Raw genomic sequence first — 19,338 nt, forward strand, 5'->3', positions numbered from 1 at the left:
TCTTTCACACTTGACACAGTTTTCTTTCATTTTGTCTGATGCCCTGCTCCCCTGAGTAAGTCTAAGTGTATTTGTGCAGGAAAGCTGCTATCAATACGAAACGTAAAATCCATACCATTGTGTTTGGCCCTGCTTATTCCTAACGGTGTTTTAGGCTGGTTTCTAACTGCTTGTAGCCACGTTATGGCTCACTCTGAAGGCAGCCCATTCTAGCCACAGGCACACTTCTCCTTGGCCCACCTGTAGTCTAGGTTAAGCAGACCCTCTGAGCTGGCTCCCTCACTGGGGGAAGGATGTAGGTCAAGCAGGTAATAAAGGGAAATGGAGAGAGGATGCTTAAACCAGGCATTGTCATGAGTGGGATGGACAATGTGGGAGGACCATGGCATTGCTAAAATAACATGCCTGGCGATATCTCTCTCACTCGCTCTCTCTCGCTCTCTCTCTGCAAACTTGCACTGCCCAATGAGCAATGCTGGGAGAAACCATTGTATCTCTTCTCGGAGGAAGAAGATTGGATTCCTGCTGATTTATAAGCTCAGCCTAAAAACTCCACCCAGACAATTTGGACAGAAGAACAGGAACTGGGTTCCTTGCAGTTGCTCAGTTCCTTCAGTGACGCTGGCCTGGAAAGAAAGAAAGGTACCCCAGTCAACTTTCCGCATAAACATCGAGTGAGGAACCTCTTGGCAAACACACTCATGGTAGTTAGTGTAGGGAGAGTCCTTACCTACGACATGCCTGTAAGTGGGAGGGATCTCGTGTGAGCAGAACCCTGTAGGGACTCAAACATATGCCCGTGGATTTCTGTAGCTTAGTTTCCTGGAAACTGTCGCATCAGTTATGTGAGTATCAGCCTAGCAGATGACTTCTACCAGGTTCATCGACTTCAACCAGATTCATTGGGTACAAGTGACGACTTCATGCAGCACTTAGAGAGCACGTATGTTAACTCGGGGCCAGGACACGTCCTAAGGTGGGAAGAAGTTTCTTGCAGTTAGTGTTGGTTGTCCAAGATTTCTTGTTGCTTTGCTTGCGCCTCACACAGTTAATTTTATCCTTGAAAATGTACATCAAACTTGATACCAGAGAAGATTTTGGGTTTGGTGGGTCTGATTTGGCAATGCAGTATTTTATGTGTGTCCTTTTCAGATGGATGTGCTCTGATGCAATTCTCTGACTGTTCTTAAAGCACTCATCATGGCCAAGATAAACAGGGATAATCTGTGAGCAAAGCGACTGGTGGATCATGGATTAAATACGTAGCGGCCTTTATGGCCACATTTCTTGCTGGCACGTCTTCCAAAATCACGTATTGTTCTTTTTGCATGTGCCCATTTGTGACTCCCAAAGCCCAGAGCCACCTTTCCCTGCTACCTTGTGGTCCTTGTCCTCAGTTCCCTACAAATTCAGGATGATGACAGCTCTCATTAAATCCCACACAGGAGAAAGCCCATATATCGTAACTCTCTGTCCCTTAGTAAATGTTAATTTCCCATATTAGGAAAGGAGCAGAGATAAGAGAATATCAAGTACAGTGAGCACTCTTACCTTGAGGAGGTACATCGACCTTGGGGAAATCTGCCACACCACGAGTGAAAAATTGTTCCCTGTCTCCCCTGGCATAATCTTAGGAGAAATGTAACCTTAGGAGAAATTTCGGATTTGTCTTCAGCCAAATCAGCAGGAACGTACATCCCATGAAACAAGTGGGGGTTTATAATCATTGCAGCCAGAAAGATCACACCCCACGGTGTCAGTAAGAGAGTGGTAGAAAGAACCACACATGACAGGATTAGGGCTGTGGTTGGTTGATGGCGGGGAGGCTGGAAGGAAGCAGGGTCTGCTCTACCTTGAACACTGGTAGTCTGCACTGGCCCTTCTTGACTGCAGTGAGAGTCAGCAGTCATTTCCTTACGAAGAGAGGAGGGTGTTTGGGGCGTTGTAGTTTGCACGGTGACCTGGTGTTTGTGGGGCCTGCTTGGAATAATCAGGTAGTCTTGTTGTGTCTCATTGTCTCAGGGTTCAGAGTCTCTTTGAGGTTGAGATCCTGTATCTGAGACTGTTTATTCCCAGCGTGAGAACAAAACCGTCAGGCCGGGATGTCAGCAGGGCCATTCAGGGCATCAGAGGCTGGACTTGTTCTTTCTCCCTGGAAATCCCTAACCTAGAGGTCAAGAAAGAGAGCACTCTGGGCTCACAAGCTGTAGGTGCGAGCCTGGCTGAGTTACAGTGTGACTTTGCCTGAGTGTCTTGAATTTTCCTTTCTGTGGCTCAGTGTCTCATTTCAAAATGGGGCCAATGGGGTTTCTTCTACACGAGTCGTCCCTGGTGTTACAGGAGAGGTGCAGGTGAAGCAGTGAGCCCAGTGCCTGGCGGGGAGTAAATACTCAGCACGTATTAGGTCCGCTCGGTCCTCTGCCGTCAGCATTTTTATCATCTGCCTCATTCTTTTGTTTTGTTTTGTTTTCCAAATATACTTTATTGTCAAGTTAGCTAACATACAGTCAAAACAGTGCGCTCTGGGCTTCGGGACTGGGTTCCCATGATTCATCGCTTACATACAACACCCAGTGCTCAACCCAACAAGTGCCCTCCTCAATGCTCATCACGAAATTTCCCCTCTCCCCGACTCCCACCATCAACCCTCAGTTTGTTCTCTGTATTTAAGAGTCTCTTCTGGTTTGCCTCCCTGTCTGTTTGAAACTATGTTTTCCCCTTCCCTTCTCCCATGGTCTTCTGTTAAGTGTCTTAAGTTCTACATGTGAGTGAAAACATATGGTATCTGTCTTTCTGTGACACTTATTTCACTTAACATAATACCCTCCAGTTCCATCCACCTTGTTGCAAATGGCAGGATTTCATTCTTTCTCATTATCAAGTAGTGTTCCATTGTATATATAACCCACATCTTCTCTTTCCGTTCGTCAGTTGATGGACATTTAGGCTCTTTTCTTAAGTTGGCTATTGTTGAAAGCACTGCTGTAAACATTGGATTATACGTGCCCCTCTGCATCAGCACTCCTGTATCCTTTGGATAAATGCCTAGTAGTGCTCCTGCTGGGTCATAGGGTAGTTCTATTTTTAACTTTTTGAGGAACCTCCACACTGTTTTCCAGAACGGCTGCACCGGTTTGCATTCCCACCAACACTGCAAGAGATTCCCGATTCTCCACATCCTCGCCAGCATCTGTTGTTTCCTGAGTTGTTCGTTTTAGCCACTCTGACTGGCGTGAGGTGGTATCTCAGTGTGTTTTGATTTGTATTTCCCTGATGATGAGCAATGTGGAGCATCTTTTCACGTGTCTGTTAGCCACCTGGATGTCTTCTTTGGAAAAGTGTCTATTCGTGTCTTCTGCCATTTCCTCACTGGATTTTTTGGTTTTTGGGGTGTTGCGTTTGGTAAGTTCTTTATAGATTTTGGATACCAACCCTTTATCCGATCTATCATTTGCACATATCTTCTCCCCCTTCGTCGGTAGCCTTTCAGTTTTGATGATTGTCTCCTTTGCAGTGCAGAAGCTTTTTATCTTGATGAGGTCCCAATAGTTCATTTCTGCCTGTATTTCCCTTGCCTTTGGAGATGTGTCAAGTAAGAAGAGAGAGGGGGACAGAGGATATGAAGTGGGCTCTGTGCTAAGTGGGCCCTGTGCTGGCAGTAGATACCCCACCTTGAGTATTGAACTCACGAAACGTGAGATCATGACCTGAGTTGAAGGTGGACGCTTAACTGACTGAGCCACCCAGGCACCCCTAGAACTAATAGATTTTCCAGAAAAAGGAGAAAACCTCTGATGCTGCATACACCTTCCCCACCACCCAAAGAAGCCAATTTATATCGCATGGAGAGAAAAATCAATCTTTCGTCTACATGCCCACCAAACATACAAAGCAAAGCCATATATGTTAATACCACAGCAAAAACTCATTGTACAAGCACTTTCTATTCACCTAAGATGTCCATGTACAAAGGCAGTAGAAAAAGAGTACTAAATATGCACCACTCAGGGGGTCCTGATTCCGTCACTAGGAGTCATTTAAAGACGAACTCTGCCCAATAAGAGAAGTTTTGACCTTTGTACAACTGATTGTCACTGAATACACTTCATTGTAGATCTGAGACAAAAGTCTGGGAGTGGAACCAGTGGGAGAAATAGGATGTAAATGGCATCCGTTTCACCGGGCGGAAACAATACTATAAGAAGTGGCAGGTGGAGACAGAAAATAGAATAATGTCAGAAGTCTGAGGCTGGGAGATCACTTAAAACTTGTGTTGTTTTCATTTATTTTTGAGAGAGAGAGAGAGAGAGAGAGAGAGAGAGAGAGAGACAGTGTGAGTGTGGGGGCAAGGCAGAGAGACAGAGAGGGAGACAGAATCTGAAGCAGGCTCCAGACTCTGAGCTGTCAGCACAGAGGCCGATGCGGGGCTCGAATTCACGAACCGTGAGATCATGACTTGAGCTGAAGTCGGACGCTCAACCAGTTGAGCCACCCAGGTGACCCTGTGGTTATTTATTTTTAAGAGAGAGAGCATGCACGCGGGAGAAGGGCAGACAGAGGGGAGGATGGAGAATCTGAAGGTGGTTCTGTGCTGACAGCACAGAGCTCGATGCGGGGCTCAAACTCATGAACCGATAGGCCATGACCTGAGCCAAAGTTGGACCCTCAACCTGCTGAGCCACCCAGTCACCCCGAGATCGTTTAAATCTTAGAATGGCGATGTGACAAGTTTCACAAGTTAATACAGAACCAAACATGTCCCGCACTTGTGATGCAGTGTTCAGCCCTACATATACAACCTTTCTAAACAACAGGTGCACATCCAGACACACATATGTACTCTTGCCCGTAGGGAAAAGAAATATAGCCTAAAAGATACAGAGACTCAGCATTAAATACCAGAAGAGAACCAAGAACATTTACATCACGATGGTGATGGATTGGAGCCCTGAAGGAAACGTAATTCACCAGTCCCCAGTGATTGTCAAAATAAACACTTTAATGATATAGAACGGGGAGGGAGTGTTCTTTTCCACAGCACAATGCGAGCAAATACACATACACAAGGATGATACAACTAGAGTTTTTCCAACATACAGATACGGTTGTGACACACTGCAGGGATCACTAAAAGATGGTAACATTGTAGAGACAGACTTTAGAGACAGCATCTTCGCACATTCTCAGATGTCACACCCAAACAGAAGACCATGAACGATCTGATAGGCCCCCCATAGAAGGCAACCAGGGCTGCTCTCACAATGATGGTGATGGCAGACTGGAGGCTCTGGGTCTCTGGGTGGGCGGGGCTGGGACACACACAGCATTCACGAGGGAACGACCCGGGAAAAGGTTAGCCTGAATTTAATCAGGAGGAAGTGATCAGACACCTTCAGGATGTAGACCATCAAGCCAGACATCTGGCCTGTCCCCTACAGACAAGGAAGTGTCACCACCACCAGAGACAGCCACAGAAAGGGGAGGAGATGTTTGGGGTTCGAAAGGACTACAAAATTACGATAGCACAATCTTCTGAGTCCCTTGGAACCCAAGATATCTCTTCTCCTTTTTGTCGTCTTATTTGTGCTGTGGACACTGGCTGTTTGAAGAAAGACAGGCCCGATGTCTTGTTCGATGGTCGAAATTCTGCAGTTGTCTGATCCCTACCTCGTGCTCAGATTCAGGCTAAGCCTCTTCAGCAAGAACGCTGCGTAGTTAATGCTGTCTGCTCCTGGCACAGCCCAGCGGGTGGCCCAGAATGTCCAGTTTGACATGGGGTCTATTGCCACGTTGCTCCAGCCTCCGCTTATCCACAGGATGGAATGGAGAGGAGCCAGACTGAAGGTGTCTCACAAGGGCGTGTGGTCTGGGCATTGGTTGCCTCGGCGACTTATCACGACTGGAGTCAGAAGAGCGAGAATTCCTCTCATCAAACCAGACTTTTGGAGTAAAAATCCCAGAGAGTGGCTTGTGATCGAGATGTCGATTCTCAGCAAAGGATCCCTCGCATGTTCTGTTTGGGCTTTAGCTTGATTTGCTGCTTTAGAGTTCTTTTCAGCAAGTGGAGAATGATGGGGTTTTATGATGGGGTTTCGTTTAAATGAGGAGTATTTTTTCTTAGTTCCTGAAGTCCTTGGTATCTGAGACAGAGAGTGAGAGAGAGAGAGACAGAGGAATCAAATGTGAGTCTTGTTCAGGTCCTGCTGATGGCTGAGCCTGGAGGGATGGCTCCGTGGTGACAGAGGCCAGGGGCAAGCTGAGCCCCCGCGCAGAGAAGGAGCTGAAGGGGGGTCTGCAGGCAGGCTGAGGGGGAGAGTGAGAGCCACAAGCCTGAAGCAATAGCCCCCTCAATTGCATCCAGCCTACACTGTAGGATGCAGGGACCCCTGTGCTCCCCGCAGCAGGCGCCTGGTGGCATCCCAGCTCAAGGCTGCCCTGAGCTGTTGCCAGGTCCCGACCATCCCTCCCTCAGCAGCCACCCCACCCTGGAACCCCCTTCATCAGAAGCAAAGTGATGGCTTTCTCATGTCTCCCACGGAGGGATGTGCTTAGCGCCCGACACACACGTTCAGAAACAGACTGCCGAAGGAAGGAGGGGCCCCTCTGCAGACAAACACACCCTTCTCACCCTGCCCTGGTCTTCTGAAGGGGGAGGCCAGGCTATGGAACGAGCCCCAGGATGTGAGATGCAACAGGGGCCTCAGACTATGTCCCAGTTCAGTCCTGCCGTGTGCAGATGAGGAACCGTGGGCCAAGGGGCTGATAAGGACCACCTGTAGCGGTGTGACCTGTGCCTGACACCCTGGAACTGAAACCCAGGCTTCGGGCCCTTCCCATCCTTGTGGGGGTCGGGAGATGAAAGCCTCCGATCTGGGCTACTGCCTGCCTGGGGGTGTGGGCAGGCAGTAGACGCTGTTGGCCGCTTGGCTGGACGGAAATAAGGCTTTGCACAGAAATCCTGCCCCAAAGGGGCTGAAAAGAACCCCAAAGGGAGAAACTCCAAGGGGAATGACGAAAAGAGCGGGGAGTGTAGCCAGGGCCTCACCCCTTTCTGCTCAGGGACCCCAACAGCCCCTGCAGGGCACCTCACGCCAGGATACACCTGAGGGAACGTCTAGGAATATTCTCAGTGGAGACACTCGGAACTCTGCAGAGAAAACGGAAGAGCCTTCCTTTTAGTCGTCTAGGTTCTCCTCGCACGTTTCCCAAACTGTCCCTGAGGAGAGTCTCTCGGTGTTGACACTAATGTAAACGAGGGCCTGCAAAGGGCAGAGGGAGACCTAAGCTTCTTTACTGAGGTTTTATATAAGGAGAAAGTTTGATTAAAACATTTCCTTTCCATGTGCAGTGCACCTGTCAGGAGGCTGGGAAACGCATTTAGTGAAGAGTCAACCGTGATTTTCATTGCACGAGGAGGAAAAAGAGCCCTGAATTCCGTTACGGGTAATCAGGGAAGGGATTGTTGTTCTTAACACTGGGTTTCTAGGCAACATTTCTTTCTTACTGCATCCTATAGTATAAAAATTGTGAGACACTTGGATCCGGAAGAGGGAGTATTCATCGAATTCATTCATGTGTCTTTGTCCCCTTCTTTCTCTGGGCTCTATTGAGGGAGGAATGTCAACTCCATCAGGGGCTGATACTCAGCTTGTCCACAAAACGAGTGACACACACACGGGATCCTTCTATCTGGCTTATGAGCATCCTATAGCTCCACAGTCCTTCTGATTCCTAGGTGCATACCAGCAGAGCTTTAAAACATCTCCCGTTACCCACACCCCAGCCCAGAATGTTGAAATCAAAATCTCAAGGTATTGGGTGACGGCATTCACGTGAGTTCAAAGCTCAGTGTTTCTTTCACGACAGCATGATTTAGAACTATTAGCTAAGCTACTCTGTTTCAGACCACGGTGTTCTTGTCCTCATCTCTGCCACCATGACGATACTGGCCCTAAAGATTTTGGTCTTCCTTCGGACACCCTCCCATGAATCCCCGTTCTCAGCCGGACTTGTATGAGGCACAGATTGTCTCGTGTTCCCCTGGATCTCGCGGGGACTTCACAGAGCTGCCCAAAGTTAATTCAGTCAATGCTCGTGAATGTGCTCTGGCCTGAGACTCAACTCAGTTCCTTTCGGTGGATCCTTTTATGAACCAGCTGAGTATGTAGACACGGTAACGGCAGTGAAAAGGGAAGACAGGTGGATGCCTGAACACCTCATGTCTGTGCAGGTTGGAAACCTGGCCTCTGCATCTGTGTTTGGCCAGTGTCCCTGTAGAGTGCCATGACTGTCCTCCACCTGATGCCAGCTCTCTTGAGGTCCCAAGGTGTGGGTGGACACTGAGTCCCGGAAACCCCACACACATTAGCACAGGCCTGCTCACCTGGGACCGAGGACAAACCTGACCCCAGGCAGGCTGTGTGGCAGTCCCAGAGGTGACCCATGTTGTCGTGGAGTTTTTGTCGGGGTGCTCTTTCTCCTCAGTTTTAACACTTCTTATTCACATGGAGAAGCTGAGGGGTAAGTGTCGTTCTAGGTCGTGTTCCCGGAAACACCCCAGAGGAGAAGCCATGTGCAAGAGACATTAAGACGATGTTCCTGATGGGGCGTCTAGGTGGTTCAGTCGGTTAAGCGTCTGACTCTTGGTTTTGGCGCAGGTCACAAGCCCACAGATTGAGGGTTCAAGCCCTGCATCTGGCTCTGTGCTGACAGTTCAGAGCCTGGAGCCTGCTTGGGATTCCCTCCCTCTCCTTCTCTCACTGCCCCTCCCCGACTCGTGCAGTCTCTGTCTCTCTGAAAATAAATGACTTTAAAACAAAAATTAAGGAGAAAAAAGACAATTCTCTGGGAGAAAGAGGTCATGGAGCTGGGGAAGCAAGGAAGGCAGTCAAAGAAGCCACGAAAGTGTGTGCCTTGTGCCAAAGTGCCATGTGTTTGGCGACACGTGTAAATGATGCTGGTCTGCTGAGGGGGGCCGTGGGGCCTAATTCCCCGCGGCCGTGAGGACACGGGAGAGGGAATCCCAGGACAGCCCCCGTGGGGACACAGCACAGCTCACATGCCACAGCTGATGGAGATGGGAGGGCCCCCAGGGTGGCAGTCCCCATGGCAAACAGAGGCAGGACCAGACAGAGGCAGGACCAGTGAGAGGCAGGAACAGACAGAGGCAGCGGCAGCTGGCAGAGGGACCAAACGAGGAAGAGAAGAACAGTTTGGGGTGTGGGCGGAGCTATAATCTAACAGAGCAACAGGAATCCATACTCCCAAGAGCCACGGATGCCATTACCTCTGTGCCCTATGCTTGAAGGCCACGGAATCTGCACGCGAATCTGCCCTCGCCGAACTGCACTTTTCTCTTGATCATCTTCTGTTTCATCACACCCAGGGCATTAACGTGGCCAAAGACTTGACCTGCACACTGGTTGGCCACCGAGCCCTCAGCAGCGTCACCCTCCAGCTTGGGAGGGTTCTTCACACCCATGGAAGCTTCCAAACCCTGCTCTGAAAATAAAAGCACATCAACAGGATCCACTGTTAGTCATGATCTTCCTGTGACTAAATCCTCTACCTACGCTGACATCGAATAAGGACGGTGGGCAGGACGAGAAAGGCCATCGGGAAGTTCACGTGTGAGGGGCGCCGAGGGACACGCTTTGACCGCCTGTGTTGTTGACCTCTCTCACGCTACCCTGTAAGGATAAGAGTGCGGGGAGGGCAACATGCCCCCAGAGCCAAAAGTGAAACTGAGAAAAGTAGAATTGGTCAAAACACACAGTTCTGACAAAGAAGAGACAAAGGCCAGGAGATGGTGCTCGAAAGAGGCTGTCCTATTCAAGGGAGGAGTCAAAGTTGAAGGCAAGCCTTTTGAGAGTCACCGGGGAAACCAAAGCTGGGGAATTTACAGAACACGCCCCAATATTTGATATATTTCATATATGTACACTATGCAGAGCATACACACCGAATACACGTAATGTGTGTGACATAAGACGTAAATATGTGTGTCTATAAGCACATTCTTATCTAATTGAGTAAATGGGCAGTTAAGGGTTGGGGGACATCGAGCATAAAGTTCTAAACACTCTTCGGTCAGTTGCAAGTGAAAAATATATACAAATTTGAGAAGGATGAGAAGAGTTGTGGCAAGAAGCAGGTGACCTTTTAAGCACCAAGGAAGAATTACAGGCTGAGAATCAAACAGAGTAAAACCACCTGCCCCAGAGTGATAGTTTGTCTTCCTCCAAATTCATCTGTGGAAACCCAATTCCCAACGTGATGCTGGGTGGGGTGGGCCTATGGGAGGCAGATCCCCCCGTGAAAGGGATCTGTGCCCTATGAAATTGACCCCACAGAGCTCCCTCACCCCTCCACCCTGTGAGGACAGAGCAAGAAGGCGGCCACACATCACCAGGAAGGAGGTACCACCAGGCGCCCAATGTGCCACTGTTCGATTTTGGTTCTACTCAGCCTCCAGAACGGGAGACACAAATCTCTGCTCTGACTAAGTCACCCGGTCTATGGCATTTTTGTTATCACAGCCTGAATGGACTAAGAAACCCTCCTTGGACAAAAGTCTGGCATGGAGCCCCGTTTCCTGCTGAGGCCTGTGGGGAAGGTGAGCCACAGAGAGGGACTGAGCCACCAGGAGAGTCTGGGCCGGGACCACGGGAGTCAGGGAGAAGTGGCAGAGAGGCAAGAGGGAGAAGACAGTAAGAATCTCCCGTCCTAAGCCACCTGTCAGGGCTGTGCTTCCCTGAACTCCCACTGAGGCGTCCTCTGGAGCATCTCCACGGGGCGACAGGGCTGCGCCCGCATCACCTCACTTGGGAACTGTGTCTCCTCTTTTCACAGATGAAGTCGGTGCCTGTAGGAGACCCAGGCTCCAGGAGGGGACACCAAGGGTGGGAGGGTAAAGACGACACAACCCAGGGGAACGCTGAAACGCTCGGTCTTCATGAAATGTGAGCTGACGCGGATCCTGATGACAACGAAGCTGGGGACGTGCTCGTGGAGATGAGGGGGGACAAGAGGAACTAGATGAAGTATTGGAGAACGGAGTGTGCACTTTAGGAAACTGGCCCCTTATAGTTGCAGGAAAGGGAAACCAGGCAAATGCATGGGAAACTGTCGTGGAGCCAGTATTTCCACTGTTACTGTGAGCGCCTAACAGGGAATATTGGCTGCCTGATGGATGTTGAAGGAGAGCAAACACTGGCCCACAAGCCTTGCTGAGAGAGTCCGGGAAGATGGGGTCCAGCGAAAGCGGAGCCAGATAAGAACAGCTCTAGCACACGTGAAACTATGCCACGGAACCATTTTCCAAGTGTTCAGACGCCACAAAGACACAAGAATTACGCATTACAGATTCATCGATGCTCTCAAGCCATTTTGCTCACTCGGGTCCCTGGAAATTATGTAGCTTCATGCTCCCAGCATTGATGGGATGGAGATCCCATTTTCAATGGTTTCAGATGAAGGGACCGAGGGGGACATACATGAGATGATGAATAACTTGGCCAGTAAACAGCCAGGAGGCTGAAACCATGGCACCTGGGCAGACAGAGCTGACCCTCAGCCCCAAGCTCTTTGGAGCTGGAGCGTTGTGAGTTTGGAGCTGGGCAAAGCAAGCCTGCAAGAGGCCCCATTGCTGCCCCCGCCCACAACCCTGTGACTAGAGCTTCCTGCTCCCCCCCGCACCTCTCACCTTGGAAGAGCGGCCGTTGGCTCCCAGAAACCATCGTGGCTGCCAGTCTCCTGATGGCGGGGGAGGGGCGGAGCCTGGCTCTGCGGTCACCACAAGCCAACTGCTGGTCCGGCTGCCCTGGCACAGAATTGGCCACCTGGGTATTTGACTGTGGCGGTGCTTGTAAAGCTTGCACCTCCGTCCTTGGGAAAGTCAAGTTTCCACTCGATGGCCCTTGGGGACCGGGCACCTGCATCGGGGCTGAAGCAAGAAGACACTTCAATGGACAAACCCCAGTTTTCTTAACTCAGCACTGCCAGAACTTCCATTTGTGATGTCCTCCCGCCTCGTCCCCCACCGTCTGTGAGACCAGCCAGTGAGCAGGTACAAAGGCAGACATCATGGATACGAAGGCGATGTCACCGTTGTGTCTATGCCTGGGCATGCTGAGATGGCAAGTGTCCAGGACGCAAAGTCCCTGAAGGGAAGGTCACCCCCTGGAGTCCAGACGGCTTTGCATGGGAGGCGGGCTCATGCCTATTATTCTGTAGTAGTACCCTTCGTCCTACAGCCTGGAGAGAAGGTTCTAGAGAGGCCTCAGGGCAGAACGAGAAAGTACTGCTGATATGTGCCCCAAAAGAAAAAAGAAGAGGGGCAGAATTTGGCCTCAAGGCTTCAGATGCCTGTTTCTCCCTGGCTAGTCCCAGTGCAGGGAGGCTGGGGCAGGGCAGCGCTCCTGGGGCGCCCCCTGCGGCAATCACAGCCCACACACACTGTTCCCACGTTCCCACCAGAACCTGCACCGGGGGACGGGCTGTGCCTAATGGAGACGCTGCCTTCATTCATCTCCGCCCATCCTCATAGCCTCTCATGGCCCAGGCTTAATGCAAGGCCATGTCACACACATCACCCTCCTGAGACGCGTCTTAACCTGTCCCATCCCTGCCCCCATGGAAACCCAGACCTGGCTGTCAGTGTCTCTGACACAGAGCTCTGCAGGGTGACCAGGGTGCCAGGCAGCCAAGTGAAGAGCCACCATGGGAACCCTAGTGAGAACAGAAATCGTCTGGGACCTCTCAGCCCTGATTGCTTTTCATGGAGCGTCTCCTGGAGACCTTGAGCTCCTGGAGGGGCTGGATGAGCCCTGGCTCTGCTCACACCACAAAGTGCACTGACAGGGTAGGAGCTGGCACTCCTGCAGGGTCACAGGGGTCGTTGGGGCGTCTAGCAACTGTTCTCTTTGCATTTATAACTGTTTCAAATAATTTGGTACAAAAGCAAAGAGGAAAGGGTGAGCACCATCCCCATTTAGTCCCTGACAGGACCGAGTGGAGAGCAGAGGACAGAGCCTGAGCTGGTGAGGGTCTGATGTCCCACTGCGCACTGGCCGGGGGTCTTGGGAAAGTGGAGTGACCTTTCTGAGTCTCAGCACTCTCCGCTCTCATAGGACATGCACACCTGTGGGGAGTGTCCCTGTGAGGACTGAATGGATTCCCACACACAGCTTGCTGGTAAGGCCCTTGTGATCAATTTTGTTTTCTGCAAATAAGGTGGGGAAAGAGTTCCATTAAGCAGATTCCTCTCCACAAATGCTCACTCATGTAGCACAGGACAGAAATATAAGCAGAGTAATAACAGGTAATTGTGAGAGAAGTCATTCAGGAGGGATTCAGTAGAGCCCTGGAAAAAATCACTGGGATTGCCTTCTTGAGCAAATAAATCTCCCTGATATGACAGGCCATCATCACAATATCCTAAGACAGATCTACACACACAGAAAATGTATCCCTCTTCCCAGAGATCCTGGGGAAGGACCTGGCTGCTTCCTAGAGCATTGCTGCAATGTTCAGGCTTTTTGCATCTGAATTGCCGAAGGTTAATGGTTTTGAGGAATCAGCCATTGAGATTAAACTGAGGATTGGAATCTACACACCATCAAATCAAAATAATCTTCAAAGCTGCAGAGAACCTGGGGCTGTTCATGGGGTCGGGAAGTTCCAGGGCCCTGCCTTGCTGCAGAGAAACATACAATGTCTGACAGACGTAGTCCTGTTCTGGTTCTCAGCTGACTTGAGACAAGAAGAAAAGGAAGAGACAGACCAGGTAGAGACAGTGAACCTGGATCATGACATTTCCCATGATATAGAAAAGGCTTCCAACAGCCTTGGGTGGCCATAGATATTCAGAAACATGGTTCAAGGATGGAAATCAGAGCCTGGCAAGAGAGATAAGAGATTAATCCAAAATTTGGAGGTCTGATAGCGACCTCCTGTGCCTGGGGTAGAGAGGTATAGGAGTCTGGCAGGACCACCTTCAGAGCAGCGATGGGCGGCGGCTCAGACATAAAAGTGCCACGGCTTAGACATGAATCGAACAAAGCTCACTGACTCATGGAATGTCTTATTTCAAACTCAATCCTAGAGCCTGGATGGAAACTGTGAGTGCATGGTCCACTCTGCGGGTTAAATATCTTAGTCTACACAGGGTGTGTGCAAGAAAGATTATGGACCCTACCTGGGGAACCGGGTGGAGTTTCATCCCCTTTGGAATGGGAGCATTCACAGGCTACATCCAGAGCAGAGCTGAATTCCTGTTCATCTGATGGGAACGTGCCATCCCTGTAAGACTGGTAGCAGCCACGCCCTTCTTGGCCAATGGAAGGAGTCAAAACACATTCATTCAGCGTGTCCTGGAGGACTTCCTTCTTTTCAGCTTCCGGAAGCTCCATGCTGTGCCAGGTGGGGCAAGAACGACAAAAGATGAAACCAGGAGGATCAGACACCATGGTTGCTTCCTAGCTGGTGTTGATGGGAGGCAAGGGAGTGGTCGCAGAAAGCAAAGTAGCTGTCCCCTTGGAGGGAAAAATCTTTCCTCCTGTATGAGGAGTAGAGAGAGACAGAACAGCAGATACTCTGTGTACCGGCCTCAGAAGCAGGTGACGGAGGAGGAGACTAACCTCTCCCTGTGTGTTAAAGTCATGACTCCCAGGACACAGCATATAGTGGCTTCAACCCTTCTGTTTACATTGCATTGACTTTCACATGGAGTGTCCAAGTAAATAAAGTTCCTGAGGCCTTATGGACTCTTAGATATTCTGACTACAGGGACCATTTTCTCAACATGTGATATAACATGAATTTATTCTTCAATTTCCACTCTTGCTATCAAAAAACCTGCCAGCATGATGATGCCAAACAGACATAATGCTGATATGCATCTCACCTGGGTCTTACCCATGCAGGAGAGAAGACCTGATTACAAGAATCCCTGGGTTGGGTCAGTTCATGTGTGTCCACTGTCTGTAGGTTACTCAACAGGAGAGAGAGTAAGAAATAGAGACCTACACAACTACCACGTGAATATAGATGATATGTTTCAAAGGGATATTCTGCCATTGCTGAATGGATGGAATAGTTGTATGCAATACTTTCTGTTTCTCCCTGGATCTAAGGTCTCCAGGTGCCACTAGAAAAATTCACAGCCCAGAAATCCTCAAGAGTTACCTGGGGCATATTGGGGGTTGTCCATTTCCTTCCTCAAGACCATTTTGATTTTCTGCAAGTAAGCTCAGAAATAACAGGTCACATATAGATGTTCTCATCTACAGATAACCAGGGCTACCTGGGAATAGTCATCTTTAGGCTCTCTTTCGGAAGGGTTTGTATAACTTCCCTCTGGAGCCCCCAGTGTAATTGGCTTTGCCCTCAGGGGCACTGTAAGTGCACTCATGGAGCTCACCTAATTTAGGTGCCAAGTTGTCTGGATAAGCAGATTTGTTATAGAAGAGAGAAATGAATGGGGTACATAGAGGAGCAAAACAGAGGTACTATTTTATTGTTTCTATGAGTATAAAAGTCATTGTGTTCATCAACCACGAGGAACCAGAAAGCAAGGAATTTAGCCCCAGGCCCCTTCCTTCTCCTCATAAACTTGCTTTACTCCCTCCTACTTTAGTTCTTGATCTACAATTTGAGGATAAAATTGCCCACTTCTACAATTGTAGGAACATGGGCAATATTTACATTATTTTTGATGAGAAGAAAGAATATTGAAATCTGGAAAGCATTTGACTTAGAGGAGATGGGTCATCACTGGTCATTATGGAGAGGATGACCCTGTAAGACTTAGGGAAGTTGCCTCTGTTTCTCCAGCTGGCCAAGACATAGTGGGTAGTAGCTACAGATACCAGCCGTTTCCTCTGGAGACCTTGGCAGTGTTGACTGCTTTGGACCAACATAGAACCCAGGTGTCTGTTGTATCCCAGGAGGCTGAAATCTGGCTGAGGCCCTGGGTCATTGGGCAGGACAGGTCACCCAGCTGTTGGAAAACACAGAGGGAGACCAGAACAATCACCAAGGTCATCGCCAGGCAGCTTTGGCCATTTCCTCCAAGGAACCCACCACCACTACACTTCTCATGACTTCCTGTTGACTAGACTGAGAGCCCCAGGACAGTTGGGAGAATGTGTTATTCACCACTGTATTCGGGGTTCCTAGCACTGAGCCAAGCACTGAGGAGGCCCTCAGGGACTTCCTTTCACTGATCAAATACAAGTTGCTGCCAATCTCTGACCATCTCAACTCCATTCCAGTCACAAATGTCCAGTCAGGGGTCCCCTGCTTTCTCCCAAGAGGTAGCGAATCCCCTCCCTCAGAGAGGAACCTGCCCTACCCTCTCCATGTCCCAGGACACTGCCCTGTGGTGAGCTCTGATGAAGACGGGGTTCTCCTCGGGGAGTCCTCTCAATGGCTCACTCTGTCATTGGGAAGAGATGTCCTGGGCCTGGCCCCCCACTCCAATCCTCTGCTCTGTCACAACACAACACCCCAGTGCAGGAGAGCTACCACATTGTGTTTGCATCGTTCTCCCACTGCTTTGTCCTCCTCGGGAAACCGTATTGATTTCCAAGTTCTGAACACAGCCTCAGGAAAATGAAGCACTCAACCAATAGTTAAGAAAATCACTGGTCAACAGATATTATGTGTAAAGCCTTCCACATTCCTGACCAGAAATTCAGAAAAATATTATTACTATTATGACTTCAGATGCAAGGGTCCCCTCTCCTGGCCCCTCCTGGCCTTAGGGCAAAACGATTTGTGGTAAGAATGGACATCTCCAAATCTGATCCAAACGCCACTGATCCCTCCAAACCCACACTTCCTTGGAGGCCATCCACTGTCAAGGCAGCTCCAACGTCGAAGCTTGGGGACTGGGGCAGAGTTTCATGGTCACACCATCCTACCCTTAGAAACGGTGCTTCCCGGCAGTGCAAACCAACCCCCGTCCGTCCTGTGGGGCTCCCTGGCAGATGCACCGTTCACTGTGGAGTGCGTTACACCCCCAGTCCTCACTGCTCACCTCAGGCTGCTCCTTGCAGGGTTGGATGCTACTGTACGCATTCCTCAGTTTCTCCAGATTGTTCTGAGCTCAACTTGCCCATATTCTTATGTCCTTGGGCAACCACCATTCCACCATTACCTTGTCCTTCTCTGGGTTAGTCTCATGCTCCACACCTGCTGATTTTCTGTCTTCCATCAGCTCCCTCGGTCCTCTGTTTCTAGTGTGGGCTCAGCCGGGCTCCTGTAGGAGACAGACAGACAAGGGACCAAGTCAGGTCTCAGCTGCAGTCCCCAGGACACGTTTAACAGGCACCTCAGTCCCTCATGCTCTCAGAGAGACGGAGCAGCAAGGGACTTTGGAGAAGTTGAATGACAACCTTATCTTACAGATAAGGAAACTGAGGCCCAGAGAGATGAGGAGATTTTCCCAAACTCCCTCATCGCTTGATGGCAGCAGACACACCACACAGGCCTTGGCTACAAGCTTCCCTGTGGAGTCATACCCTCCAGGAACCCACATCTGAAATTCAGGGGACACTGAAATTAAAAGTTCAACTTAAAGGGGCACCTGGGTGGCCCAGGTGGTTAAGGGTCCACCTTCTGGTTTCAGCTCAGGTCATGATCTCATGGTTTGTGAGTTTGGGCCCCACATCTGGATCTGCGCTGACAGCTTGGAGCCTGCTTGGGATTCTCTCTCTCCCCATCTCTCTCTGCCCCTCCCCTGCTCATGCTCTCTCTCTCTCTCAAAATAATTAAATAAAAGTTTTAAAAAATGTTTTAAAAGCTCAACTTAAAAATAAATTAATTAGTAAATTTCAGAGGCCTTTGGATCAAATGTAGATATTTCCACTGTTAAAAATACCAGAAGGGCCTTTCTGGGGACAAATCTTTTATCCCAGTTCTATAGTTCTGTTATTTACATTCACTTTAGTTTTTTTAAAAATGTTTATTCATTTTTGAGAGAGAGCACAAGCGAGGGAGGGGCAGAGAGAAAGAAGGAGACAGAGAATTCCAAGTTTCTAGTTTTAAAAAATAACATCTATTATTATCTACTACCTACTAGATAATAGATAATAATATTAGATACTAATATTAGATAATAATAATGGATAATAATGTAGAATAGATAATAATATATATAATAATAGATAATAGATAATATTATCTAATATATAATAATAGATAATATTATCTAATAGATAATAGATAGATAATATTATCTAATAGATAATAGATAATATTACCTATTATCTATTATCTATACTTAATAACATTATTATCTATTGATAATAATAATAATAAAAAAGTAAGGACATGACACCCTCAACCCAAAGCGTTTGTGGCATCCTGTGATGGTGCGGTTAATACTGAGTGATGAAGTGCACCAACCTAGAGACTGACCAGTGGGTGATTCTGATGCCTGTGCCTTCAGCCTCTAGGCCCAGCAGTCCCCCTGGAATCCAAATGTCCCCTCAGATAGGTCAAGGTGGCCTCTGGTCTTCAGATGGCGCAGAGGGACCAGAGGCATCTGGTAAGGATGGGGAGAAACCATCCCACAGGACAGAACCAAGTGAATTCAGGACGACTGAGACTCCGCAGTTGCCCCACCTGCACCCCAAAGCAAAAGGGAGGGTAGGGGTGAATCAGAGCTGCTGAGTGAGGTCGCTGCCTGAAAGATAAAAGCAGCTCAAGGGCACCTGGGTGGCTCAGTCGGTTAAGCATCTGACTTCAGCTCAGGTCATGATCTCACAGTCTGTGAGACTGGGCTCTGTCGAGCTCTGTGCTGACAGCTCAGAGCCTGGAGCCTGTTTTGGATTCTGTGTCTCCCTCTCTCTCTCTGCCCCTCCCCTGTTCTGTCTCTGTCTCAAAAATAAATAAAAACATTAAAAAAAAAAAAAAAAAAAAAAAAAACAGCTCGAGAAGCTCTGATAAGTTCTGAGAACTGAAAGCCAGAGGAAAATAAAGGTCAGTGAAGACTAGAACTTCCCATGATGAGCTGGAACCACCAACCTTTCCACTGCCAGCCATACCCGCTCATTATACCACTGAGACCGGGTATTACAAAATCTCAGCGTTGCCATGGGTGAGAACTTGCTCCCCATCCCCTCCATCCTCTGCCAAAAACACACTCAAAGCCAGCTGGTGCTGGAGACGCTGAGTCTTAATATCGGGCGTATTTGGGCACTGACACTGGCAAGTGGCCACTAGATGCCGCATGCCAGGCCCTGGGTCCTCCCAGCCTGCCCCTTGCCTCCCCCACAAGAGGCCCCGCTCCACGTGACGACCACAGCTTCTTGGGCCAAAGTCATCCATTTG

At 49.2% G+C, this 19,338-nt stretch overlaps 1 long non-coding RNA gene across 2 annotated transcripts; it reads right to left on the reverse strand.

The window, feature by feature from the left end:
• Positions 1–4,978: 4,978 nt before the first annotated feature.
• LOC128313971 (uncharacterized) lies at positions 4,979–14,098 on the reverse strand. Of its 2 annotated transcripts, none has more exons than XR_008295202.1 (3): positions 11,705–14,098; positions 7,046–9,501; positions 4,979–6,140 (listed from the first exon to the last, which is right to left on the reverse strand). It is a non-coding gene; the product is annotated as an uncharacterized LOC128313971 (long non-coding RNA). The 2 variants fall into 2 exon arrangements; XR_008295201.1 differs by lacking the exon at positions 4,979–6,140 and having other exon boundaries at positions 6,893–9,176; positions 9,287–9,501; positions 11,705–14,084.
• Positions 14,099–19,338: the final 5,240 nt, after the last annotated feature.

The sequence above is a fragment of the Acinonyx jubatus genome, chromosome C1 (assembly GCF_027475565.1).
Source record: "Acinonyx jubatus isolate Ajub_Pintada_27869175 chromosome C1, VMU_Ajub_asm_v1.0, whole genome shotgun sequence".
NCBI lineage: Eukaryota > Metazoa > Chordata > Mammalia > Carnivora > Felidae > Acinonyx > Acinonyx jubatus.